General features: G+C 37.0%; 1 pseudogene; it reads left to right on the plus strand.

Moving 5' to 3' along the window:
• LOC127855347 (solute carrier family 23 member 1-like) overlaps window positions 1–21162 on the plus strand; it is a 29224-nt pseudogene extending 8062 nt beyond the window's left edge.
• Window positions 21163–22695: the final 1533 nt, after the last annotated feature.

The following is a 22695-nucleotide window of genomic DNA, read 5'->3' on the forward strand; positions in this document are numbered from 1 at the left end:
CACACTCGTGTGTATATAAACTCTTCCAGAAAATGTGTAAGAAAGCTGTCAACACAATCGTGTTTCTAAATCACAGAGGCATATGATATGAAATAATAAATATTGTCAAGTATTTTGTATTATTCTTTTATGCTTGAACCTATTCAACAAATCGAATGAATGTCACTTTAAACCATGGTGATGAGTCCCGAAAGATCCAGTTTACGTTTTCTCTGAATACTCATATTTTTATTAGAGTCGTGTCGTGCTCAAAGAATCTTTTCGCTCGACGACTCGAGAGTAATTTATTTAAAATGAAAAAGTTCATTCGTCCTCTGTCGAATTCTTAATTGGCGATTTAGATGTATCCAAAACCTAAGCATACACACCCCACATCATAAATTTAAATTTTAATATTTTGACTAAAAGAAAGACTGCACGCAAAAGCACAAATTCACAAAAAGCTGTTTGGAAAATTGCATGTCTTATACTTTAGCTATCTTTCTTTCATATCTCACACGACACGCAACCGTTTTTTATCTACCGCTTCGCCATGTTAATTGCGAATAAAACTTTCTGCGCTTGTATTTTGAGGTTAAGGATTTTCTCCCGAGTGTGGGGCTGCATACAAAAGTGTGTCTCTACACTCATAGCTTATTTACATCAAGGCTTCACAAGTTACAATTTGAATAACGACTGACATTGAACCAATGTCGGTGTGAGGAGAATCGCGTGTACCAAAGACGCTTTCTGGACAGCTGGGTGTATCACCTTAATTGTAACGGGGCGTTCAACTCGACTGATTATTTACCACATAGCGATCGCTCGAATGTGTGTGCCTAAAGATATTTTCGATGAATATACATATTATATCTTTATGCCTGTTATCTTCAGCAAGCTCTCCTGTCGCTGTCCGGTAATCTGATTGTGTCTCTGCTCGTGGCGGAGGCGGTGTGCGCCTCCCACGATGACGTGTTCAAGGCTAAGCTCCTCGGCTCCACTCTCTTCATGAGCGGTGTGACCACCGTATGCCAGAACCTGTTTGGGATTCGGTAAGATATATAATAAAACATCGTCTCCATATCTTATATAACGTTCTATGCATTCACTGGTATCAAAAAAGTAAGATTTTAACCAATTAACTCTTTTTCAATTCGAAGGAAGTTCTCAGATCGAAAACGCTTTACTGAGAAATGTTCAATGAGTAAAAGTCATTCAGAGGCAAGAAGATGTGCAATAAAACATAAATTGAATCTTCAAATACAACACTATTATAAACGATGCCGATCTGAAACACCAGTATTATATTTGCTAATGCAATATCCTTATTTTATAATCGCGTTATCCACATACTTCAGACTCCCTCTGTTCCAAGGAGCCGCACCAGAGTACGTGGTGCCGCTGCTTCTGGTGGCAAGTGCTGATGACAATTTTTGTAGCAGCAGGAGCGAAACGTCAGGTTAGTAGGAGAACAAAGACGCTCGCCAACACAAATATTAATAATTCTTAAATTACTCTGGAATTTACTTTATGGCGCTCTTTGATTCAAAGTTGCTACAGGTTATCACTTGGTTTTGTTTTGATATGTAACAATTTGGATGTCATAGGCTAAGTATCATTCTCGGTTTACACAAACCAAAGACCACTAGAATACATTTATTTTATAGGTCTTTGCACAAACGATAATCAAGTATACCTAAACAAAAAATTATCTGATTGAAACGTTGTAACGTTGGGACATATAATTATGACATTTACATGGCTTTTGATGTCACAATTTACGTTAAACGAAATAACTTTCTCGAATAGCTCCATACCAAACCATCAATATATACTTTTCTCTACATAGAGAATAATATATAAGAATGGGTGGGATATGAGACTATTGATGCAAGCAACGTAGCAACGACATAATTGGCCAATCACAATACGCATTCTTAAAAAATTCGTAAAAATGGCGGATTCGAGAAACGAGGTTTAGTTAATAGTTGTAAACAGCTATTATATCATTCTATACATAGATGGTGACGTCACTACGTTATTGTCACCTCCATACTAAGACGCATCACATTCCCCTGTTTTGGGGAATTATGCTTCCGCCAAAGTAGTTCCGCGTAGGAATGAAAATGTTGATAATGAAAGAAAAATCGTTTTTATTGTGTGTTTTAAACGGAATGTTGTTTAAAGAAATGTTTAATTAAGTTAAAATGTGATTTTGAATCTCTATTAAGACTGATAGCGATTATCAGAAGCACGATTACCTGACCTACTTTCGCTTTCACTTTTCACTCGTAAAAGAAGTGCTACCCACAATTCCTTTCGCGTTAGTACACAGATCAGTTAGACCGATGTGTACACAATGTCTATTATATAACTCAACGAGACATGCTAGCAACAATATGTGAGTTGCGTTTCATGTTTATTTAACATTTTATATCCTTGTTTTTTTCAGAAACCAATATGACCAGTAACCTTGCAGGATCAAACGACTGCATGTCAAATATCAATGGCACTCTGGGCGCAGAAATAGGCATGGAAAGGATACTTAACAACGTCAGAATGGTAAGGTTTTAAGGCGAGTGTTCAAAATACGATTTAAGTCATTAAATAGCGATAAGTTTACCTACTCGCACTTCTTCTATAATAATTATGTGACGTATGAAATGTTTATATTGCGAACTGTATACAGCAATTAGTACATTATTGATAAACATACATTTTTCAATTATTAATTTATCTATTTCCAGATTCAAGGGAGCTTAATCGTGGCCGGGTTTGTGCACGCGTTGCTCGGGTTCACGGGTCTGATGGGGCAGCTGCTGCGCTTCGTGGGACCTCTCACCATCGTGCCCACGCTGATGCTCATATTCATCGCCCTCGTGGGACCCGTGTTAAAGTTCGTGGAAGCTAACTGGGGAATTGCGCTGTCGTATGTAGAATACGTTTAAATGATAAACGTTTCACGCAATTCTGATACGTATAACGTGTATGTTGCGCTACGTTGACGCGTATATCATCTAGTTATCTGATTTATTCGGACAATCGTCTATCGTCAGGTTCGTGAGTAAAACATGAGCTGCGCTCTTGCTAAACAAGGTTTTATGCATATCCGTAAAGTGTCGTCCCATATAAGCCAGTTCATGCCGCAAAGAATAATCAGAGAAGACGCTTTCCGCATTTATGGTATGTTTCGTTTGAAGGAATGCAATAACACTCTTAAGCGTTATTACACACACTTATTATTTTTATTATAAACATGTTTGCGATGTTCCATATCTATGAAGGGCATTTTTGTTTTATTTTGTTTTGTTTTATTTGTTTTAAATTATTTAAAACGATAATAGATGTGAAATAAGAACATTTTTGTTTCCATGGCAACCGTGAGTATTTATGACTAATAATACTACAATTCATTCTGTAATTTGTAATCAATTATGTTCATCGACACACGCGAATAATGGAGTTATTATCAACACAAACTGATCAGCATAACCTGAACTGATACTAATTGAATTAAAACGTCATTTCATTCAAAACGGCGCTATTCGGCGTTTATGACAGCCAGCACAAAAATGACTTATGTTTTATATTCCATTACATTTTATGACAAACATAAATTATTTACTATCTAACCATTTAGAATAAAAACAAACACATTTGTTTAGGTGTCATGACAAGCAGGGTATTTTATCGGTGTCATGACAAGCAGGGTATTTTATTTCTTGAAACACACGCATGGAGTGGGTGTTTGTATCTGAGAGGGCTTTCTACACATAAATGCAAGAAACAAATCTTCTGACGATCGTATGTGTTCAATGAGCAACATATATCGACCCCAATGGCACCGCTCAGTTGAAGAGTTTCGAGACGTCAGTGAACGTTGCGACATCCTTCTCATATATTTAAGAACTGAAACGATACTAAATCCATTCTGTAGAACACGTCGTTATACGTATCATTAAACATGCTCATGCGTTACATGTGAATAATTGAATATATTAATACCCATCAGACGTCAAGCCTAAACTAACAAGAGCACCGCCTTGCGGGTGCAGACCGCTCATCTATTTTCTTTTTAAAGGTGAAGGGACTCTCATTTTCAATCACAAAGGAGGGAGGAGTGGAGTGAAGAGGGGTGTATAGTGTGGGGTTGTGGACATTTATTACATTATCTTCCAAAAAAGCGAAAAAAAAAAAAAAAAAAAAAAAAAATCGGGGGGGGGGGGGGGTATAGTGTGAGGGTGTGGTGATAATTTGTGAGATGATCTTAAAAAAAAAAAAAAAAAAAAAAAAAAAAAAAAAAAAAATTGGGGGGGGGGGTGGGGGGGGTGGGGTGGGGGTATAGTGTGAGGGTGTGGTGGTCATTTGTGAGATGATCTTATAAAAAAAAAAAAAAAAAAAAAAAATTAGGGGGGGGGGGAGGGGGGGGAGGGGGGGGGGAGGGCACGGGGGATGGTTTGGGTGAAGTCTATTGTGGTATGTCAGGTAAGAGTAGTTTCATCAAAGTATCAATCAAATCTAATCATAAATAAAGAAGTTATGGCAATTTTAGCAAAATTTAATAATTTGACCTTGAGAGTCAAGGTCATTCAAAGGTCAAAGTAAAATTCAAGTTGCCAGGTACAGTAACCTCATGATAGCATGTAAGTATTTGAAGTTTGAAAGCAATAGCCTTGATACTTCGAGTGGATCGAAACACAAAATTTAACCATATATTAAAAGTTACTAAGTCAAAAAAGGGCCATAATTCCGTAACAATGACAACCAGAGTTATGCAACTTGTCCTTTTACTGTACCCTTATGATAGTTTGTGAGTGTTCCAAGTATGAAAGCAATATCTATGATACTTTAGGGGTAAAGTGACCAAAACATAAATCTTAACCAAATTTTCAATTTTCTAAGTATAAAGGGCCCATAATTCCGTCCAAATGCCAGTCAGAGTTACATAACTTTGCCTGCACCGTCCCCTTATGATAGTTCATAAATCTTGCAAGTATGAAAGCAATAGCTTTGATACTGTAGGAATAAAGTGGACCTAAACACAAAACTTAATCAAATTTTCAATTTTCTAAGTATAAAAAGGGCACATAATTCTGTCAAAATGCCAGTCAGAGTTACATTACTTTGCCTGCACAGTCCCCTTATGATAGTTAGTAAGTGTTGCAAGTATGAAAGCAATAGCTTTGATGCTTAAGGAATAAAATGGACCTAAACACAAAACTTAACCAAAATTGTCAATTTTCTAAGTATAAAAAGGGCACATAATTCTGTCAAAATGCATGCCAGAGTTATCTAACTTTGCCTGCCCAGTCCCCTCATGATAGTAAGTAAGTGTACCAAGTTTGAATGCAATAGCATTGATACTTACTGAGAAAAGTGGAACTAAACGCAAAACTTAACCAAAATTTGCAATTTTTTAAGTATAAAAAGGGCACATAATTCTGTCAAAATGCACGCCAGAGTTATCTAACTTTGCCTGCCTAGTCCCCTCATGATAGTAAGTAAGTGTACCAAGTTTGAATGCAATAGCATTGATACTTTCTGAGAAAAGTGGACCTAAACGCAAAACTTAACCGGACGCCGACGCCAACGCCAACGCCAACGCCAACGCCAACGCCAACGCCGACGCCGACGCCAAGGTGATGACAATAGCTCATAATTTTTTTTCAAAAAATAGATGAGCTAAAAATCATACAATTGAACAATTTAACTACACAATTCAAAATCACAAGCCCAACCAAGGACGCCACGGCCCTAACAACTGCCCGTCCGCCGCCGATGCCCAAAGCGCACCGAGGACGCCCCATCCACAACGCCTATTTGCGAAAAATACATAAAGTAAAGCATTAGTTTTAATAAAAGCAGCTGCGATAATTACAAGATTTATTCATTACCATCAATTAAGAGAAGTGCACATGACTTCACGTACACCCCAAACAATAATCGGTGGTAACGAACGATTCAGGTGTAACCGCGAGCGGGATACGCAACCCCGCTGCTCATTTTTCATTTTTCTTTTAATGGCAGGGGGGTGTATGAGGACCCATTGCTCAAGACTGGTGTCTAGGTGCCTTCTTCTCCTCCTGAAACCTCCAATTTTAGAGAAATCTACAAATAATCAGCTGTTACTATATCGTAAACGTTAAGTATTCTTTTTAGAAAACCATGTAAATATAATGGTAAAATGTCCGGAACCAATGCCCCTTTCTATCTCAAGTCAGTCATCCGTCTGCTCTCATAAAACTCACTGAAACACATAAAACATAATATTAACATCAACACACAAACAGAGCATAACCAAACAAGAGTACCGCCTTGCGAGTGCAGACCGCTCATCTATTTTCTTTCTAAAGGTGAAGGGACTCTCATTTTCAATCACAAAGGAGGGAGGGGTGGAGTGAAGAGGGGTGTATAGTGTGGGGGTGTGGACATTTATTACATTTTTTTCCAAAAATGCGAAAAAAATGCAAAAAAAAGATTCTTGGGTGCGATGGTTGGACGGTATTTCAAACATAAAATATGAAATTTGCGGGGGGGGGGGGGTGTTGGGAGGATATAGTGTGAGGGTGTGGTGGTCATTTGTGAGATGATCTTAAAAAAAAAAATTAGGAGGAGGGGTTTCGGGTGGGGGGAGAGGGGGGTGGGTTGGGATTCTTGGGTGCGATGGTTGGACGGTATTTCAAACATAAAATAATAAAAATAAATATTTGTTTTTTTAACCGTTTCAAAGTTTGAGGGTGGGGTGGTCATTTGTGAGATGATCTTTAAAAAAAAATAGGGGGGGGATTCGGGGGGGGGGGGAGGGTACGGGGGATGGTTTGGGTGGAGTCTATTGTGGTATGTCAGGTAAGAGTAGTTTTGTCAAAGTATCAATCAAATCTAATAATAAATAAAGAAGTTATGGCAATTTTAGCAAAATTTAATAATTTGACCTTGAGAGTCAAGGTCATTCAAAGGTCAAGGTAAAATTCAACTTGCCAGGTACAGTAACCTCATGATAGCATTAAAGTATTTGAAGTTTGAAAGCAATAGCCTTGATAGTTAAGAAGTAAAGTGGATCGAAACACAAAATTTAACCATATATTCAAAGTTACTAAGTCAAAAAAGGGCCATAATTCCGTAAAAATGACAACCAGAGTTATGCAACTTGTCCTTTTACTGTACCCTTATGATAGTTTGCGAGTGTTCCAAGTATGAAAGCAATATCTATGATACTTTAGGGGTAAAGTGGACCAAAACACAAAACTTTACCAAATTTTCAATTTTCTAAGTATAAAGGGCCCATAATTCCGTCCAAATGCCAGTCAGAGTTACATAACTTTGCCTGCACAGTCCCATTATGATAGTTATTACGTGTTGCAAGTATGAAAGCAATAGCTTTGATACTGTAGGAATAAAGTGGACCTAAACACGAAACTTAACCAAATCTTCAATTTTCTAATTATAAAAAGGGCCCATAATTCTGTCAAAATGCCAGTCAGAGTTACATTACTTTGCCTGCACAGTCCCCTTATGATAGTTAGTAAGTGTTGCAAGTATGAAAGCAATAGCTTTGATACTTACGGAATAAAATGGACCTAAACACAAAACTTAACCAAAATTTTCAATTTTCTAAGTATAAAAAGGGCACATAATTCTGTAAAAATGCACGCCAGAGTTATCTAACTTTGCCTGCCCAGTCTCCTCATGATAGTTAGTAAGTGTACCAAGTTTGAATGCAATAGCATTGATACTTTCTGTGAAAAGTGGACCTAAACGCAAAACTTAACCAAAATTTTCAATTTTCTAAGTATAAAAAGGGCCCATAATTCTGTCAAAATGCCAGTCAGAGTTACATTACTTTGCCTGCACAGTCCCCTTATGATAGTTAGTAAGTGTTGCAAGTATGAAAGCAATAGCTTTGATACTTACGGAATAAAATGGCCCTAAACACAAAACTTAACCAAAATTTTCAATTTTCTAAGTATAAAAAGGGCACATAATTCTGTAAAAATGCACGCCAGAGTTATCTAACTTTGCCTGCCCAGTCCCCTCATGATAGTAAGTAAGTGTACCAAGTTTGAATGCAATAGCATTGATACTTTCTGAGAAAAGTGGACCTAAACGCAAAACTTAACCAAAATTTTCAATTTTCTAAGTATAAAAAGGGCACATAATTCTGTCAAATTGCACGCCAGAGTTATCTTAATTTGCCTGCCCAGTCCTCTCATGATAGTAAGTAAGTGTACCAAGTTTGAATGCAATAGCATTGATACTTTCTGAGAAAAGTGGACCTAAACGCAAAACTTAACCGGACGCCAACGCCGACGCCGACGCAGACGCCGACGCAGACGCAGACGCCGACGCCAAGGTGATGACAATAGCTCATAATTTTTTTTCAAAAAATAGATGAGCTAATAAAACGATTTAAATCAAGTCTTCGCTCTACCCTGCTTGCCTGTCGAATGACTAAACCTACAAATCTGTGCACGAGGAAATCTTGATTTCCGCACCATTGGACATATATCACCTTCAAAAAACTGTATAACCAGTTTATTCATTCACACAACGATAATAAATACATTTATGTTTTATATTCCATTACATTTTATGACAAACATAAATGATTTATCATCTAACCATTTAGAATAAAAACAAACACATTTGTTTAGGTGTCATGACAAGCAGGGTATTTTATCGACAGAAAAAGAACGAGGCAAAAAAACAACAACGCACAACTAACAACATACAACACCAAGTACCATATATATTTACAAATCCAAACGAGAAGAAACAACTGTTTGTGTTTCATCCGAATCTCTCACGTAGCCATCCTAAGCGCCAACATCTTCCACTGCCCATGCTTTTTTAACACTATCAGATACACCGCTATTTGCAACAGCAGTTGCTTCCCCTGACCGAAATGAATGCAACCCGTAAACGTTAGGTTTAAGTCAAATTTCACGAAAGATGTGGTGCAAAATATCTAATTGTCTACTGTAACGCATCTGCTTTGAGCCAACTAAAATGTATTTATTCATTTTCTTACAATTTGTTATGTTTCTAAACAAAACATATATTGCAATATCTAGAATATTCTACATTTTTTCAAGTAGAAGACAGGGCATAAAACTGCATTTGTTATACAAATGTCAATACCTGTTCGCCCTTGCACAATTGAACCGTTTTACTATTGAAAATAATAATTATAGGACAATCCTCAAAAAAACTTGTATCGCATCCTTTCAATTCAAAGTCCCCAAACCGCCAAACCCGCCCAAAAAACGCACCAAACACACCGTTACAAATCTCAAATCAAAGAATCAAAGCCTCTACACATCCGCTTTAGTCACTAAGCACCTCCGAACCAGCGGCCCAGAATTAGCCCTTTTAAATCCATCATCAGAAAACACAACCAGACCAGAATTACAACGACCACACGATCCCACAACCCCATGAGCCCACGAAATGCCACACAGCGTCTACCCCAGAGGCAGACAGACACGAAACACACACACCAACATTTAAAATTGACTTTCTGTAACAAAACCGTTTCTCTTGCTTTCTTTTTTGCAAGTATTTTCCAATTTGAAATAAATATTACCCTTGCTATTTTTTTTGCAAGTATTATACTTTTAAAACTATTATTTTTAACCCTTGCTTTCTTTTTTGCAAGTACTGTTTTTGCTTTCTTTTTTGCAAATATTCCATTCCTCATGTACTGTACACGACTTCGTAAGCACCAGATGCAAACGGACATACACCAACATGGTTTCTATACATACTTAATGGAAATACAAAAACAACATCTATTGAATCATTTCTACACATATAAATACGTGAAAAATCCCAACTATACCATAAGTATAGCAAAACAGTCAAAGCCTTCATATCACCAATTCACATATAAACGACATATAGTATAGTTAAATTCGAATAGCAAGAACATGTCTTGAAAAAAGGTCTTGAACTGAAACAGAGTGGTTATTACTCATACAAATAGTTTGCCCTTTGTCAAACACAATAATATCATTCTCAAAGTGCATTTGTACATTACCAGCCTCAAATAAGAATGGCCAAAATGCTGCACTAGGCCATCTGTATACCACCAAAACGCCATATGCGTTGCATTCTAGAAAGTGAAAAATTGTTTTTCCTACGAGATAAATAGGGGCATCAACCAATTTAAATCGGCACCCCAAAACTGTGTGAAGCAATCTGCTTCTGTCTCAAAATCAAAGAATTTTGAATTATATATTTAAGTATTTCCATTTTTAAAAGTAGCCAAGCGATCAATCAAAATCGGACCCGAGCTACCATTTAAATACTCAAAGAAATCTTGTGAGATTTACCATTCATCTGTATTGCTCATTTTACTTATACTGTCGGCAATGGAGTTTAATTCTCTTGGAACCCATTGTATTTCTAGTCCTATATTCATCTTCAAACACATAATAAAAATGCTTAGTGCTAGATCATGTTACTCAAGTTTAGAACTTCCTACCTTTACCAACTGTACACGTGATTCAGAGTCAGAAAACCTCTTAACAGCCCCCTCCCTTAAAAAATTCCCATAGGCACGTAAAACTAGAACTACTCCATTAATTATTCTATAAGTAGAACTTGTATTGCAATCGTCATTTGACCATATATCGTAAAAAATGAAACCTGACATATCAACAATATAAGCCCCACCAGCAAACCCACTTGCATCACTGTAAACTTTTAAAACTTCGACACGTGTAGTTTTAATAAAATGTCTTGATTGTATGCCATCTATGCGACCTAACCAAAATCTAAATTCGGAAATAAATAAGCTATCTGTTTCAAGGGCTATAACTCTATGCAATGACGGTCTAGAAACGATTTCAGAATAAAGATATCTAGTCTTTACCTAGCCAGACTACCTATAACAGGCATCATTGAAACAATTTTCCACCTACATCTAGCTAAATCCCTTGCCGAAACCATTGGCATGGAAGAAAATACCTATAAAAGAGTATTTTTAAAACCAGTTATTCTTCTATCAGGAATTTCAAAAGAAAACATTTGGCTAACCCAGATTAATCCTACCCATTCTGGCCTCTGAACTGGTACTTATATTGACTACCTCATTGATCACAAATCCAGCTTCCGGCTTCATTCACGGCTACACTTGATTGACTAACAACATGGGGGATGTCTTTTAATTCTTCAATACAGCCATTATTTTACATATCCTGCACCGACTCGTTAACATCTGCTTATCTAGTATCTGCTTTAAAGCCGATTGGTTATTTCCAGATACACATTTTTCAGGTAATTGTAAGAATGGTAATGCGTAAGCGCCGACAATACAGTCAATTATATCAGGATTTGCACCAATGATTTTCCGCAAAAAAGGACATGCCTCTTTAAACTACATTTTACAAGAGAAAAACGTGAGAAATGATACTTTTCTTCACAATGTGCGTATTATATGTAAACCAAACACGTCAAACAATTCTCCTCTATCCCCGAGGGCCTACCTTCTTGACCGCTACCACGTGGTCGCTACGTGTGTCCATTTACTGTGTCAGCACTGTCCCCGCCGGCGAAGCGATCTCTCCTCTCATCCTGACTGTCCATATTAATAAATTGCCAACGCCAATACGACACAAAAATAAATCAAATTTCACAATTAAATGTGGTTGAGAAAATAAATAAAACGATTCAAATCAAGTCTTCGCTCTACCCTGCTTGCCTGTCGAATGACTAAACCTACAAATCTGTGCACGAGGAAATCTTGATCTCCGCACCATTGGACATATATCACCTTCAAAAACCTGTATAACCAGTTTATTCATTCACACAACGATAATAAATACATATAACTTCGTCATTTTTAGAAATCGGATGCTCAAATTTCAGCTTTTGATTTGCCATATGTAGCTCTTTCATAATATATGTTTATCTGAAAAAAGTCGTTTTTTACCAGATGGGTCATACTTATGTATGATACTTTACAGATATATAATTAGTTTTACTATTAACTTTATGCATTTTCATTGTTTTATTCTCATACATATAACTCTGCCCACTACACGGGATAACATGACAAGCATGTATTGTTTTGTAAAAATCCACCCGCGTGTATGCAGGACGATAGCGGTAGCGGTGGTGATGTTCCTTTACCTTGCCAAGTACAACATGCCTGTCCCCGTATGGACCCCGTCGCTCGGGTTCCGTATTATACGATATCCTCTGCACCAAGTGTTTGCGGTGAGAGAATTAGTGAACAAGTGTTACCTGTTTGTAATAATACATTCCTTCCGTGATAAATACTGTATATTATTAATTCATTAACATGTCTATATAACAAAAGGTTCAACATTGAACTATGATCAGAACCAAGTCTTCTACTCTGCCCATTCCATTGCTTCGTGTTTCCCATATACCTAGATACTAAATGTATGTAATTTATATGAAATGTTTCCCCACAGCATGTTGCCCATTATCTTCAACTACCTGTGATGTTTATATCCTCAATTTACAGTTACATTTGATGCGAGGTTTGCAGCTCCTTTAAACCGGTTTTAACCCACAAGCGTTGTATTGAGCGTTCCAATGGCATGACCCCCTTTTGATTCATTTCTGAGTAATTATATTGTGCTCACGTGTGTTGTCTTGTGCATTTGCCTTGTATATCACTTTTTAATAATTGGTTTCTTGCCATAACTATAGAACCTAGTGGTGAAATTATCCTGCTAATGCATCTGAATTGTCATAGTATGAATACATATACACATGTATTATATTTTATTTTCCTCACTCCTTTACAAATCCTCACAAATCGAGTTCGATTTGCTGGTTACATTTTTCTTTCTTTAACTTTATCTTGTTTTTTTTACTGGAGCTTTTTAGATCCAATTTTTACATTTATCAATATATAGCATTTAATGACAAACTCCAATACATGCCTAAATCTGTGAAAAGGCCCCTTTAATATAAACTTTTTTTTCCCAGATCCTTATATCCATTATCTTCAACTGGCTGCTATGCGGCGTGCTTACGTATGCAGGGGTGCTTACGGATGATAAAACTTCCGTTGGTTACAACACGCGCACGGACTCTAGAATTCAGGTCATCTATGACAACCCATGGTTTACATTTCCGTATCCAGGCACGTCACTGTCTTCATGTTCTATCTTATTGATCGTAAGACGATAATTGATGACGGATGCATCTATAAGTACTAAAAGCTGGGACTTTTATGTTTGAATGGGCGGACTTGTCTTGATAAAGAATTCATGCACTGGCAGAATGGGAGAATTAAAAAATGGGGAGGCTTGGTTATTCTAAAGAAAAACAAACTTAATTAAACAAGACAATCTACGAAGCATTCAGCTTGACAAATGCTCGGTAGTGTAATACGTAGTATATTTCATTAAATAACCGTATTTATTTTTAATATTGCCGCAGTTCTAGGTCATAACAAAACCAGTTTTAAGGCGATCATTAGTTGTTTTTTCCCCAAAATCTCTAGGTCAATTCGGAGCATTTGGTTTCAACGGCCGCAGCGTTTCTTTCCTGCATGATAGCAACTCTGATATCCGTTCTGGACTCTATCGGCGACTACTACGCATGCGCGAATGTGTGTCGCGTTCCGGCTCCGCCCAAACACGCGGTAAATCGCGGCATCATGATCGAGGGCCTGTGCAGCATGATATCCGGTACCGTGGGATGCGGCCATGCCACATCAACATACGGAGGCAACATTGGCGCCATTGGCGTAACGAAGGTACGCTGTTAATGGGATCAAATTTGGGTTTGACAGTATATACTCGTTTGAATGGGGGGGGGGGACACTTATTTGTTTTATCTGCCAATATATTTGGTATCATGCTAGTATATAGTTTTTATAACATAAAGATACTGAAGAAGTGCACTGAGCCGCGTTATGTATAAACTGGACTTAATGCAGTGTGTCTTCGAAGATTAAATTGTGCAGTCCGTACAGGCTAATATGGGACGACTTGTTGCATGGAAATCTTTACACTCATGCATATAAACCAATAGTGGAGCTTGCTTCTATTTTATATTGATAAATGTTATGCCATATACTCAGCAAAGTGATGTGATAATTGAAACTTGAATTAAGTGTTGTTTATGTTTGTCGTTGTTTTTTCACGTATTTATCGTGAAACCATTATATATCGTCAGGCATTAATTTTCGTATATTTCGTCAGTTGACCGATCGACAAATTCAAGATCCTAACGAACAATTATGTCCCATATTTGAACAAATTAAGACTGAATTACCAAAGGCACGAGGCACTAAAATCCAACGCAATCCACGCATACATACTCCGTCTGTTACGTAATCAGATACATCCGGTTTTGACACAAAAGGGTGTAGATTACACAGTGTACTTAACTGACACGTGACATTGCTTTAAAACGCGAAATCAGTACAGCTGTATCGCATGCGTTGAATTCGTTTAGGTAGAATTGTAATGATAAGCGCTAATTGTTGACAACTTTATTACCCATTGTGTGTATTGTGTTTTTCAGTGTTGTTACAGAAGATTATACAGCCTCCAAGCACCGGATTAGATCCGGATCAAAGACAATAAACAAATTAAAAGATGGTGATGTATATACTTACCGCATACATTCTCCGCATTGATTACAAATAAATACAGAACATTTTGATTTGTGTTTGGTTGTTTGCGTTTAACTACAGTACAGGTGTAAAAATAGCTTGTGCTTCGTTTTATGGGCTATCGATCTGTTTAATCATTGACATCTTTCACAAGTTTTACGATACATGTTTCAAATAATTGTTACTTGTAGCAATTGAAAACGTAACAGGAAAAGAGAAATTAGCAATCATTACGATTAGTTCCATCCAAACGTAGGGAAATTGTTTTCAAAAATTCACTTTTATTTTTTCGCGATTTCCAGGAAATCCCCGGAAAGCACGTGTTTCGAATGACTGAGAATGACGCAATAAAACATTGCTTTGTATCCGATTGCATTCAATCTAATTTAAACTCACCCGTCCATTGGTTGTTACAATTAAATCTGAACTTTGCCCTATGAAACCGCTGTCCCATAATGCACTGTTAGTTTTACACTTCCGAAAATTATTGTACTTCAAGTGATCAAATATTTACGATGCAAAACTCTTGAAACTTTATTGAAAACTGACCAAACAGTTTGCTAACACTAATTTTAACCAATATTCTTCGCACCTTCTCTAATTTGCGCCGATAAAGGTAAGAATGTTATTAGTTTGGCCATGATAATAAATGAATAGGACCAATTGGCAACAGGCTTCACCGTTTCAAACCCGGGTTTCAAACTTTCGTTAACGGTTATTCGGTCCCACTAATCCGCTAATCATAATAATGATACACTAATGGGGGCAAATTACTGATCACCTGATAACAAAAGACTAGTATATTGACATGTGACAAACAGGCCCCACCTCACGCAAGTGACTCTCACGTGTCCTCCCTCTTTCCCCACTACGATTTTTTGCAACCGCGATATATTTCGGACAAACAAATCGGATATTGACTGAAACATTTTTTTTCCAAGTCAGGAATTGGCGAATTTAAGTGCTGACGAAAACGTCATTTTAATAAAAATGACGAAATTTCGTGCTGGCGAAAATAAATGATTTCACAGTATCCGATTGCAATATGGACAAAAAATACGGAAATGTGAAGTTTGCCCGCGAGTATTGATGTTCTTATACAGGTGGCGAGCCGTCACGTGTTTGTATGCACCGGAATCCTCTACATCCTGTTCGGCATATTCGGGAAATTCTCAGCAATCTTCATTAGTATACCATATCCGGTCCTGGGCGGGGCCATTGTCGTCATGTACGGAATTTTCTTCGGCGTCGTTATATCGAATTTAGAGGTATGAAGTGGTTCAATATTTCGATCGAATGACTCTTTTTCTTTTGTTAATAGTATTTTATAAATAATTTTCGTAAATATATGATCGTTTATAATTTGAACCTGCAATACCTGCAATACACAGTTAGCACATGAATATAATGAAACGTAATCAATTACTTGTATCTTAATGTTTAAGAACAAGATGTGCTACTATCCAGTAAACTCGAGATCGATTTCAACTTAAAGTATATTTAATTATATCACTATTTAGCCCTGTCTACCGGTCGAACTGATTGTAAACCAAATTTAGTAAAAAAAAAAAACTTTATTCTTATATTTAATTTACCAAAACAGATGTATAATCATGTAAGCATTTTTATTTGTTTCAGGTGACTAACATGTCGTCTCCCCGCAACATCGCTATACTGGGACTGTCCGTGTTCATTGGTCTGTGCGTGCCCACGTGGGCACTAAAGACGAAACACCCCGTGCAAACAGGTACGTTATGCATAAAAACAAGTTTACCTGTTTGCACGGCCGTTAATCACGGACGCCACCTCCTTTTGCAATGCATGGATAAATGAGGCAATGCTACTTCCGAGGTGGCGCTAAGGACCGGATGTTTTAAAATGTCACGGATAATTCTACAGAGTGAGTAGGTTTTATATGTTTTGTTAAAAATATTTCGCATTACTATTTTATTTTTAAAATTGGGCCGTGTAGTGTGATTCAGCGAAGATTGATTCATCCACACATGTACATAAACATATAATAACAACCAATTTGGAAAGGTGAGAACCTGTATAAGTTGTGGCATGGTGAAGTTTTTTTTATACAGAAAATCGATTAATTTTGCCTATGTGACTAGCAACTGTATTACCCAATGAAATCGCTAACACATCTCACTATGGCGTTGAACATATATATGCTGTTCCATGCACAAACCATTGACTTCTTGTCAATCTAATTGATAATTTGGTATAGTTCCAAAAGAGATGGAGCCAATACCAAGGAGGTGGCGCTAATTTTAGGAGGTGGCGCCAATGCACATTTTTAGCTGTTTTATTTTCGGTGCCGACCATACACTTTTTGTGTCATGTTCCTGGTAAAGTGGTCGATGTTTTTTCTCAATTTGATCACAATGAAATATAATAAGAAAGTAAAGTCTACATAATTATGAAGAAGCATGCGTTTCAATGAGATTTTGAGCATTTCTATCATTAAATGTACTATAAAACTTGAAAGAAAAATGAACATATTTAAAAAAGGTTCTCGATTTAAGCCGAAGCTATCCTAATGTTTTGCAGATGTTAGTAGAAACAAACGACATATTTTTGGCCTAATTAAGATTCGTTGACTTTTGTAATTTAGTGAATTCAGCGATTGGAATAGGGGACAAAACTAAACATTTCAAGCAGACGTAACATCTTTTAATTATTTCGTGAATTATGCTTCTGTATAAACACACTTGTTGTAGAAATCATAATATGAGACTGTTGAGAATTCAGTTATTTGATAAGTTCAATAATATATATTTTTGGTTTACATCGTACAATATGTTATTAGGTGTTTTTTTAGAATGTCTATATTCTGTATAGATTTCGGTTTAAGTATTTCCGTTGAAAAATAAAAATAAATATTATAAAGGAACATTATCTATCAAATGTAAGTCATGTGATGATTCATTTATCGTGCATTAGCACAACCTCATGTCCTTAGCTCCACCTTCTTGGCATTGGCTCCATCTCTTTAAAATGTAAAATTCTCTAATGGATTTGCAAGAGGCCAGTGTGTTTTTGCATCCAGCAAATTGTATATGTTGAACGCAATTGTGTAATGTCGTTCGCAAATTAATCGGGTGGAAATATACTCGTCACACAGGCAAAATTCATCGGTATGCTTTCTACAACTCCACCATGACACAACTTATAAAGGTCCTCATGTTCCCAGATGGGTTGTGATTGTATGTTTATGTACATTTATGGATGAATTAATAACCGCTGAATCGCAACACATTTCCCGATTTTTCAAACAATGCGAAATGTTGGACTACGATATAAAACTTATCCCCCCCCCCGAAAAATTATCCGTGAAATTTAAAAACATCCTGTCCTTAGCGCTTCCTCGGAAGTAGCATTAATTCATTTATTTATGCATCGCAAGACAGAGGTGGCGTCAGTGTTTACAGGCCGTGTGTTTGTATGCATATTTAATGTTTATAGTTACTTTCAAAGCTGCATGCTCCTTGCTTATTATTATCATTATCGTAATATTGATGTTGATGATGATGATGATGATGATGATGATGATGATGATGATGATGATGTTGTTGATGATGATGATGATGATGATGATGATGATGATGATGATGATGATGATGATGATGATGATGATGATGATGATGATGATGATGATGATGATGATGATGATGATGAGTATGAGTATGATGATGATGATGATGATGATGATGATGATGATGATGATGATGATGATGATGATGATGATTATGATGATGGTGCTTATGATGATGATGATGGTGCTCATGATTATGCTGAGGATGATGATGATGATGATGATGATGATGATTATGATGATGATGATGATGATGATGATGATGATGATGATGATGATGATGATGATGATGATGATGGTGATGATGATGATGATGATGATGATGATGATAATGATGATTATGATCAAGCGTGCCGGCATTTTAGGTCACATGGTGTTCGACAAGATCATGTCTATGCTTCTTGGAAATCCAAATTTGGTCGGAACGGTTATCGCGTTCGTGCTGGACAACACCGTACCAGGTGAGCGACTTCTTCAATAATTTGTGGATTTCAGAAACGTTGTTTCGACTAGAGCGCTAATTATAGTTTGCTATTTTTGGGAAGATTGCTAAAAACAATAAACTTACAATTGTAGGGGAAACTTTGACTGAATTATTCGTACAAACTGAACGGTGTTCTGCCCCAATAGCATTATATTAAGGCTATGTGTCAGTCTGTCCTAATATGCTGTAGATACGTCTTAACTTGACGTGCTTACTTCTTTATATTTTTGGGATACTTCATTATGTTATGTGGTAACTTATTAATATGGCACATACATATAAACATGTTTCTCTACATATATAGCTTCTGCCACAGCATAACTATCTACTAAAAATAAGGTAACCATTTATGGAAGATACTAAATCCATGATGTATCGCACATATCTGTTCCTTATATAATGTTGTTTTTATATTTCATTATTATGGAAATATAGTCTCAATGCCACTTCTGAATCCTCAGGGACGCCGGAAGAGCGCGGTATCACCGCCTGGAAGGTGAGCGACGCCGACGAAGACGCGGAAGTGGACAAGTCGCTCTTCAACGAGGGCTATGACGTGTACAGGCCGTTGATGCCCCAGTGCTTCCGGTTCTCTCGGCTGTTGAAGTATGTTCCTTTTTTGCCGTACCACCGAGGCACAGTCGAGAAAGAGATGGGCAAGAATCCTCAGTGACCTTGATATACTTTGGGATAAAACATTTTTTCCGAATTAGGAGAGACGAGATGTGTTATTTAAGCTGATTTGTTTTTTATTTGATTTATTCAGTTTTAATTTTTGGATATGCATAAATTGAGTTTTGAATGTCTTTTATAACGCCATAATATGTGTTCCTACTCGATAAGTGGTTTTACGACAATCCTCAAATGACATAAAGAACTTGCTCTTCCAGTTGAAGATTGGCATCTTGAATATTATTTACGGCTTGCATAGTTTTTAACAAATCGATTTTAAACATGTCAAATACATACATAGCATATGTTAAAATATGAATTTATATTTTGATGTTTTGTGGCATTTTAAAATGTATATTGAAACATTCTTTACAGTGTTTTCTGCTGTTCTTGCTTTTTTATGATTACCGACTGTGTAAATACAATTTACTTGACATTTCTTGACACTTTTGGACTGAAGTTTATGCATTATTATTATTATATATTATATTTCTATTTCATTCTAGTCCATGCTTTAATGACATGAACACAATATCATCTATATACTATAAACACGACCATCGTTGTCTCTTTTTAAAATTGGACGCTAGCGAACAACTTTCATTAGTGAACGAAATTTGTGTAATACTGCGCATGCGTACTGGTTGACTACCGATCTCTTAATTTAGGTATTAATGCACAAATTATTAGTTCTCAAATATAAAAAAAACTGTCGAAAACTTAACGCCATCTTTTTCGTCGAACGTGTTATTCGTTGCTGCATTGTATTAATATTAAATTGAAAATGTTCATGAGTTAAAAAAGAGATTTGTGAACTAAGATAATCTATCAATATATAATTTATACATATACATATATATATGTGTGTGTGCGAGCTGACTCATATTCAACATTGCGTAACCTATGTGGCGGCAAATTGAAAACAGAAACGAATACAATATTGTGATTTATTAAATAGTGTCATTAAGTACCAGTATCGAACAAGATGTCCGGATTTCGTTAATTATTTATTTATAGAGTGTTTGAAAACAAAGTTTCCAAACAATATTCAGACAATATCCAAACAATTATTGTTTTTAAGTGTTAACATGGTAATAATACAGACATAAAAAATCATGTTATTCTTGAAGAAATATTTTTTTGGTGTTATTATCTCTATCTTAAAAAAAATGATGGTTTGATTAAGGATTGCCAATACAGAACATTTCACAGCGTACTTTTAATAGTTTTTAATAAAATGAAATTTATTGATGACGAATTATGTTCATTTTGCAACAAATGAGTAAAACGTTTCTGGGAATGGCATATGTCTAAAGCTTGACGAGATATTACCAGGACAATATATTTTAGTTTTTTCATCTGATATTCCAATAAATACTCACTTTTATTGAATATAAATACTGGAAGATGTTTTCTCTTTTCTTTTTTTGTATTTCTCAAATTGTTTTCCAACACATTATTGCATGCAAGTGTATTGTACGTATAGTGGTTACCTGATTCAATGATGTAATAACTTTCTGTAGTCTAAAACCATTAAACCTTATTCTCACTGTATACTAAATATGTAAACCTTAATGTTATATGAACATGAAGATTTTTTTACGTGTACTGCTATAATATGTTTTCACCAACAGAGATATATTATACTCTTCAGTATAAAAATAATATTGTTGTTGATATAAATGAGTTACAAGCAATATGTACCTTATATAGCCTTATAGCCTTGCTGACATCTGTATAGTAAAGTTAGAGACACTGTCTACGGCTCTGACCTCAATACCTTGTATGCCATTGAATTCAACTATAAAGATAATTGTATTAAAATTTATGTTATAATTTTATATCTTTTGATTTGTTTTGATCGATTGTATATTTGTCTTTTCTTAATGTTTACATATTTTCGAACGTAGCATGGCGTTAATATACTGAACCGACATCTGCCACCTTAGAAGGCGGTCGATAGCATTAAGAAGACTGAACTGGTGCAAACTGGTGCAGTGCCGACATCTGCCACATTGGGAAGGCGGTCGATAGCATTAAGAAGACTTAACTGGTGCAAACTGGTGCAGTGCCGACATCTGCTACATTGGGAAGGCGGTCGATAGCATTAAGAAGACTGAACTGGTGCAAACTGGTGCAGTGCCGACATCTGCCACATTGGGAAGGCGGTCTATAGCATTAAGAAGACTTAACTGGTGCAAACTGGTGCAGTGCCGACATCTGCCACATTGGGAAGGCGGTCTATAGCATTAAGACGACTGAACTGGTGCAAACTGGTGCAGTGCCGACATCTGCCACATTGGGAAGGCGGTCTATAGCATTAAGAAGACTGAACTGATGCAAACTGGTGCAGTGCCGACATCTGCCACATTGGGAAGGCGGTCTATAGCATTAAGAAGACTGAACTGGTGCAAACGGGTGCAGTGCCGACATCTGCCACATTAGGAAGGCGGTCGATAGCATTAAGAAGACTGAACTGGTGCAAACTGGTGCAGTGCCGACATCTGCCACATTGGGAAGGCGGTCGATAGCATTTAGAAGACTGAACTGGTGCAAACTGGTGCAGTGCTGACATCTGCCACATTTGGAAGGCGGTCGATAGCATTAAGAAGACTGAACTGGTGCAAACTGGTGCAGTGCTGACATCTGCCACATTGGGAAGGCGGTCTATAGCATTAAGAAGACTGAACTGGTGCAAACTGGTGCAGTGCTGACATCTGCCACATTGGGAAGGTGGTATATAGCCTTAAGAAGACTGAACTGGTGCAGACTGGTGCAGTGCCGACATCTGCCACATTGTGAAGGCGATCTAAAGCATTAAGAAGACTGAACTGGGGCCAACTGGGGCAGTACCGACATCTGCCACACTGTGAATGCGGTCTATAGCATCAAGAAGACTGAACTGGTGCAAACTGGTGCAATGCCGACATGTGCCACATTGTGGAGAAGGTCTATATAATCAAGAAGACTGAACTGGTGCAAACTGGTGTGCAGTGCGACATCTGCCACATTGTGAAGGCGGACTATAGCATTAAGAAGACTGGACTGGTGAAAACTGGTGAAGTGCAGACATCTGCAACATTGGGAAGGCGGTATAGAGTATTAAGAAGACTGAACTAGGGCTTACTGGTGCAGTGCCGACATCTGCAACATTTGGAAGGCGGAATAGAACATTAAGAAGACTGAACTGGTGCAAATTGGTGCAAACTGGTGCAGTGCTGACATCTGCCACATTGGGAAGGTAAATGAACAGGAATCTTAAATTTATATTCACAGGAGTCTTAAATCTATATTTACCAGCCGGAGATAGTAGGAATAACTGAAGTATTCCTCAAAACGGGCGGCAGGGTCGATCTT

Source organism: Dreissena polymorpha, chromosome 13 (genome assembly GCF_020536995.1).
Source record: "Dreissena polymorpha isolate Duluth1 chromosome 13, UMN_Dpol_1.0, whole genome shotgun sequence".
Classification (NCBI taxonomy): domain Eukaryota; kingdom Metazoa; phylum Mollusca; class Bivalvia; order Myida; family Dreissenidae; genus Dreissena; species Dreissena polymorpha.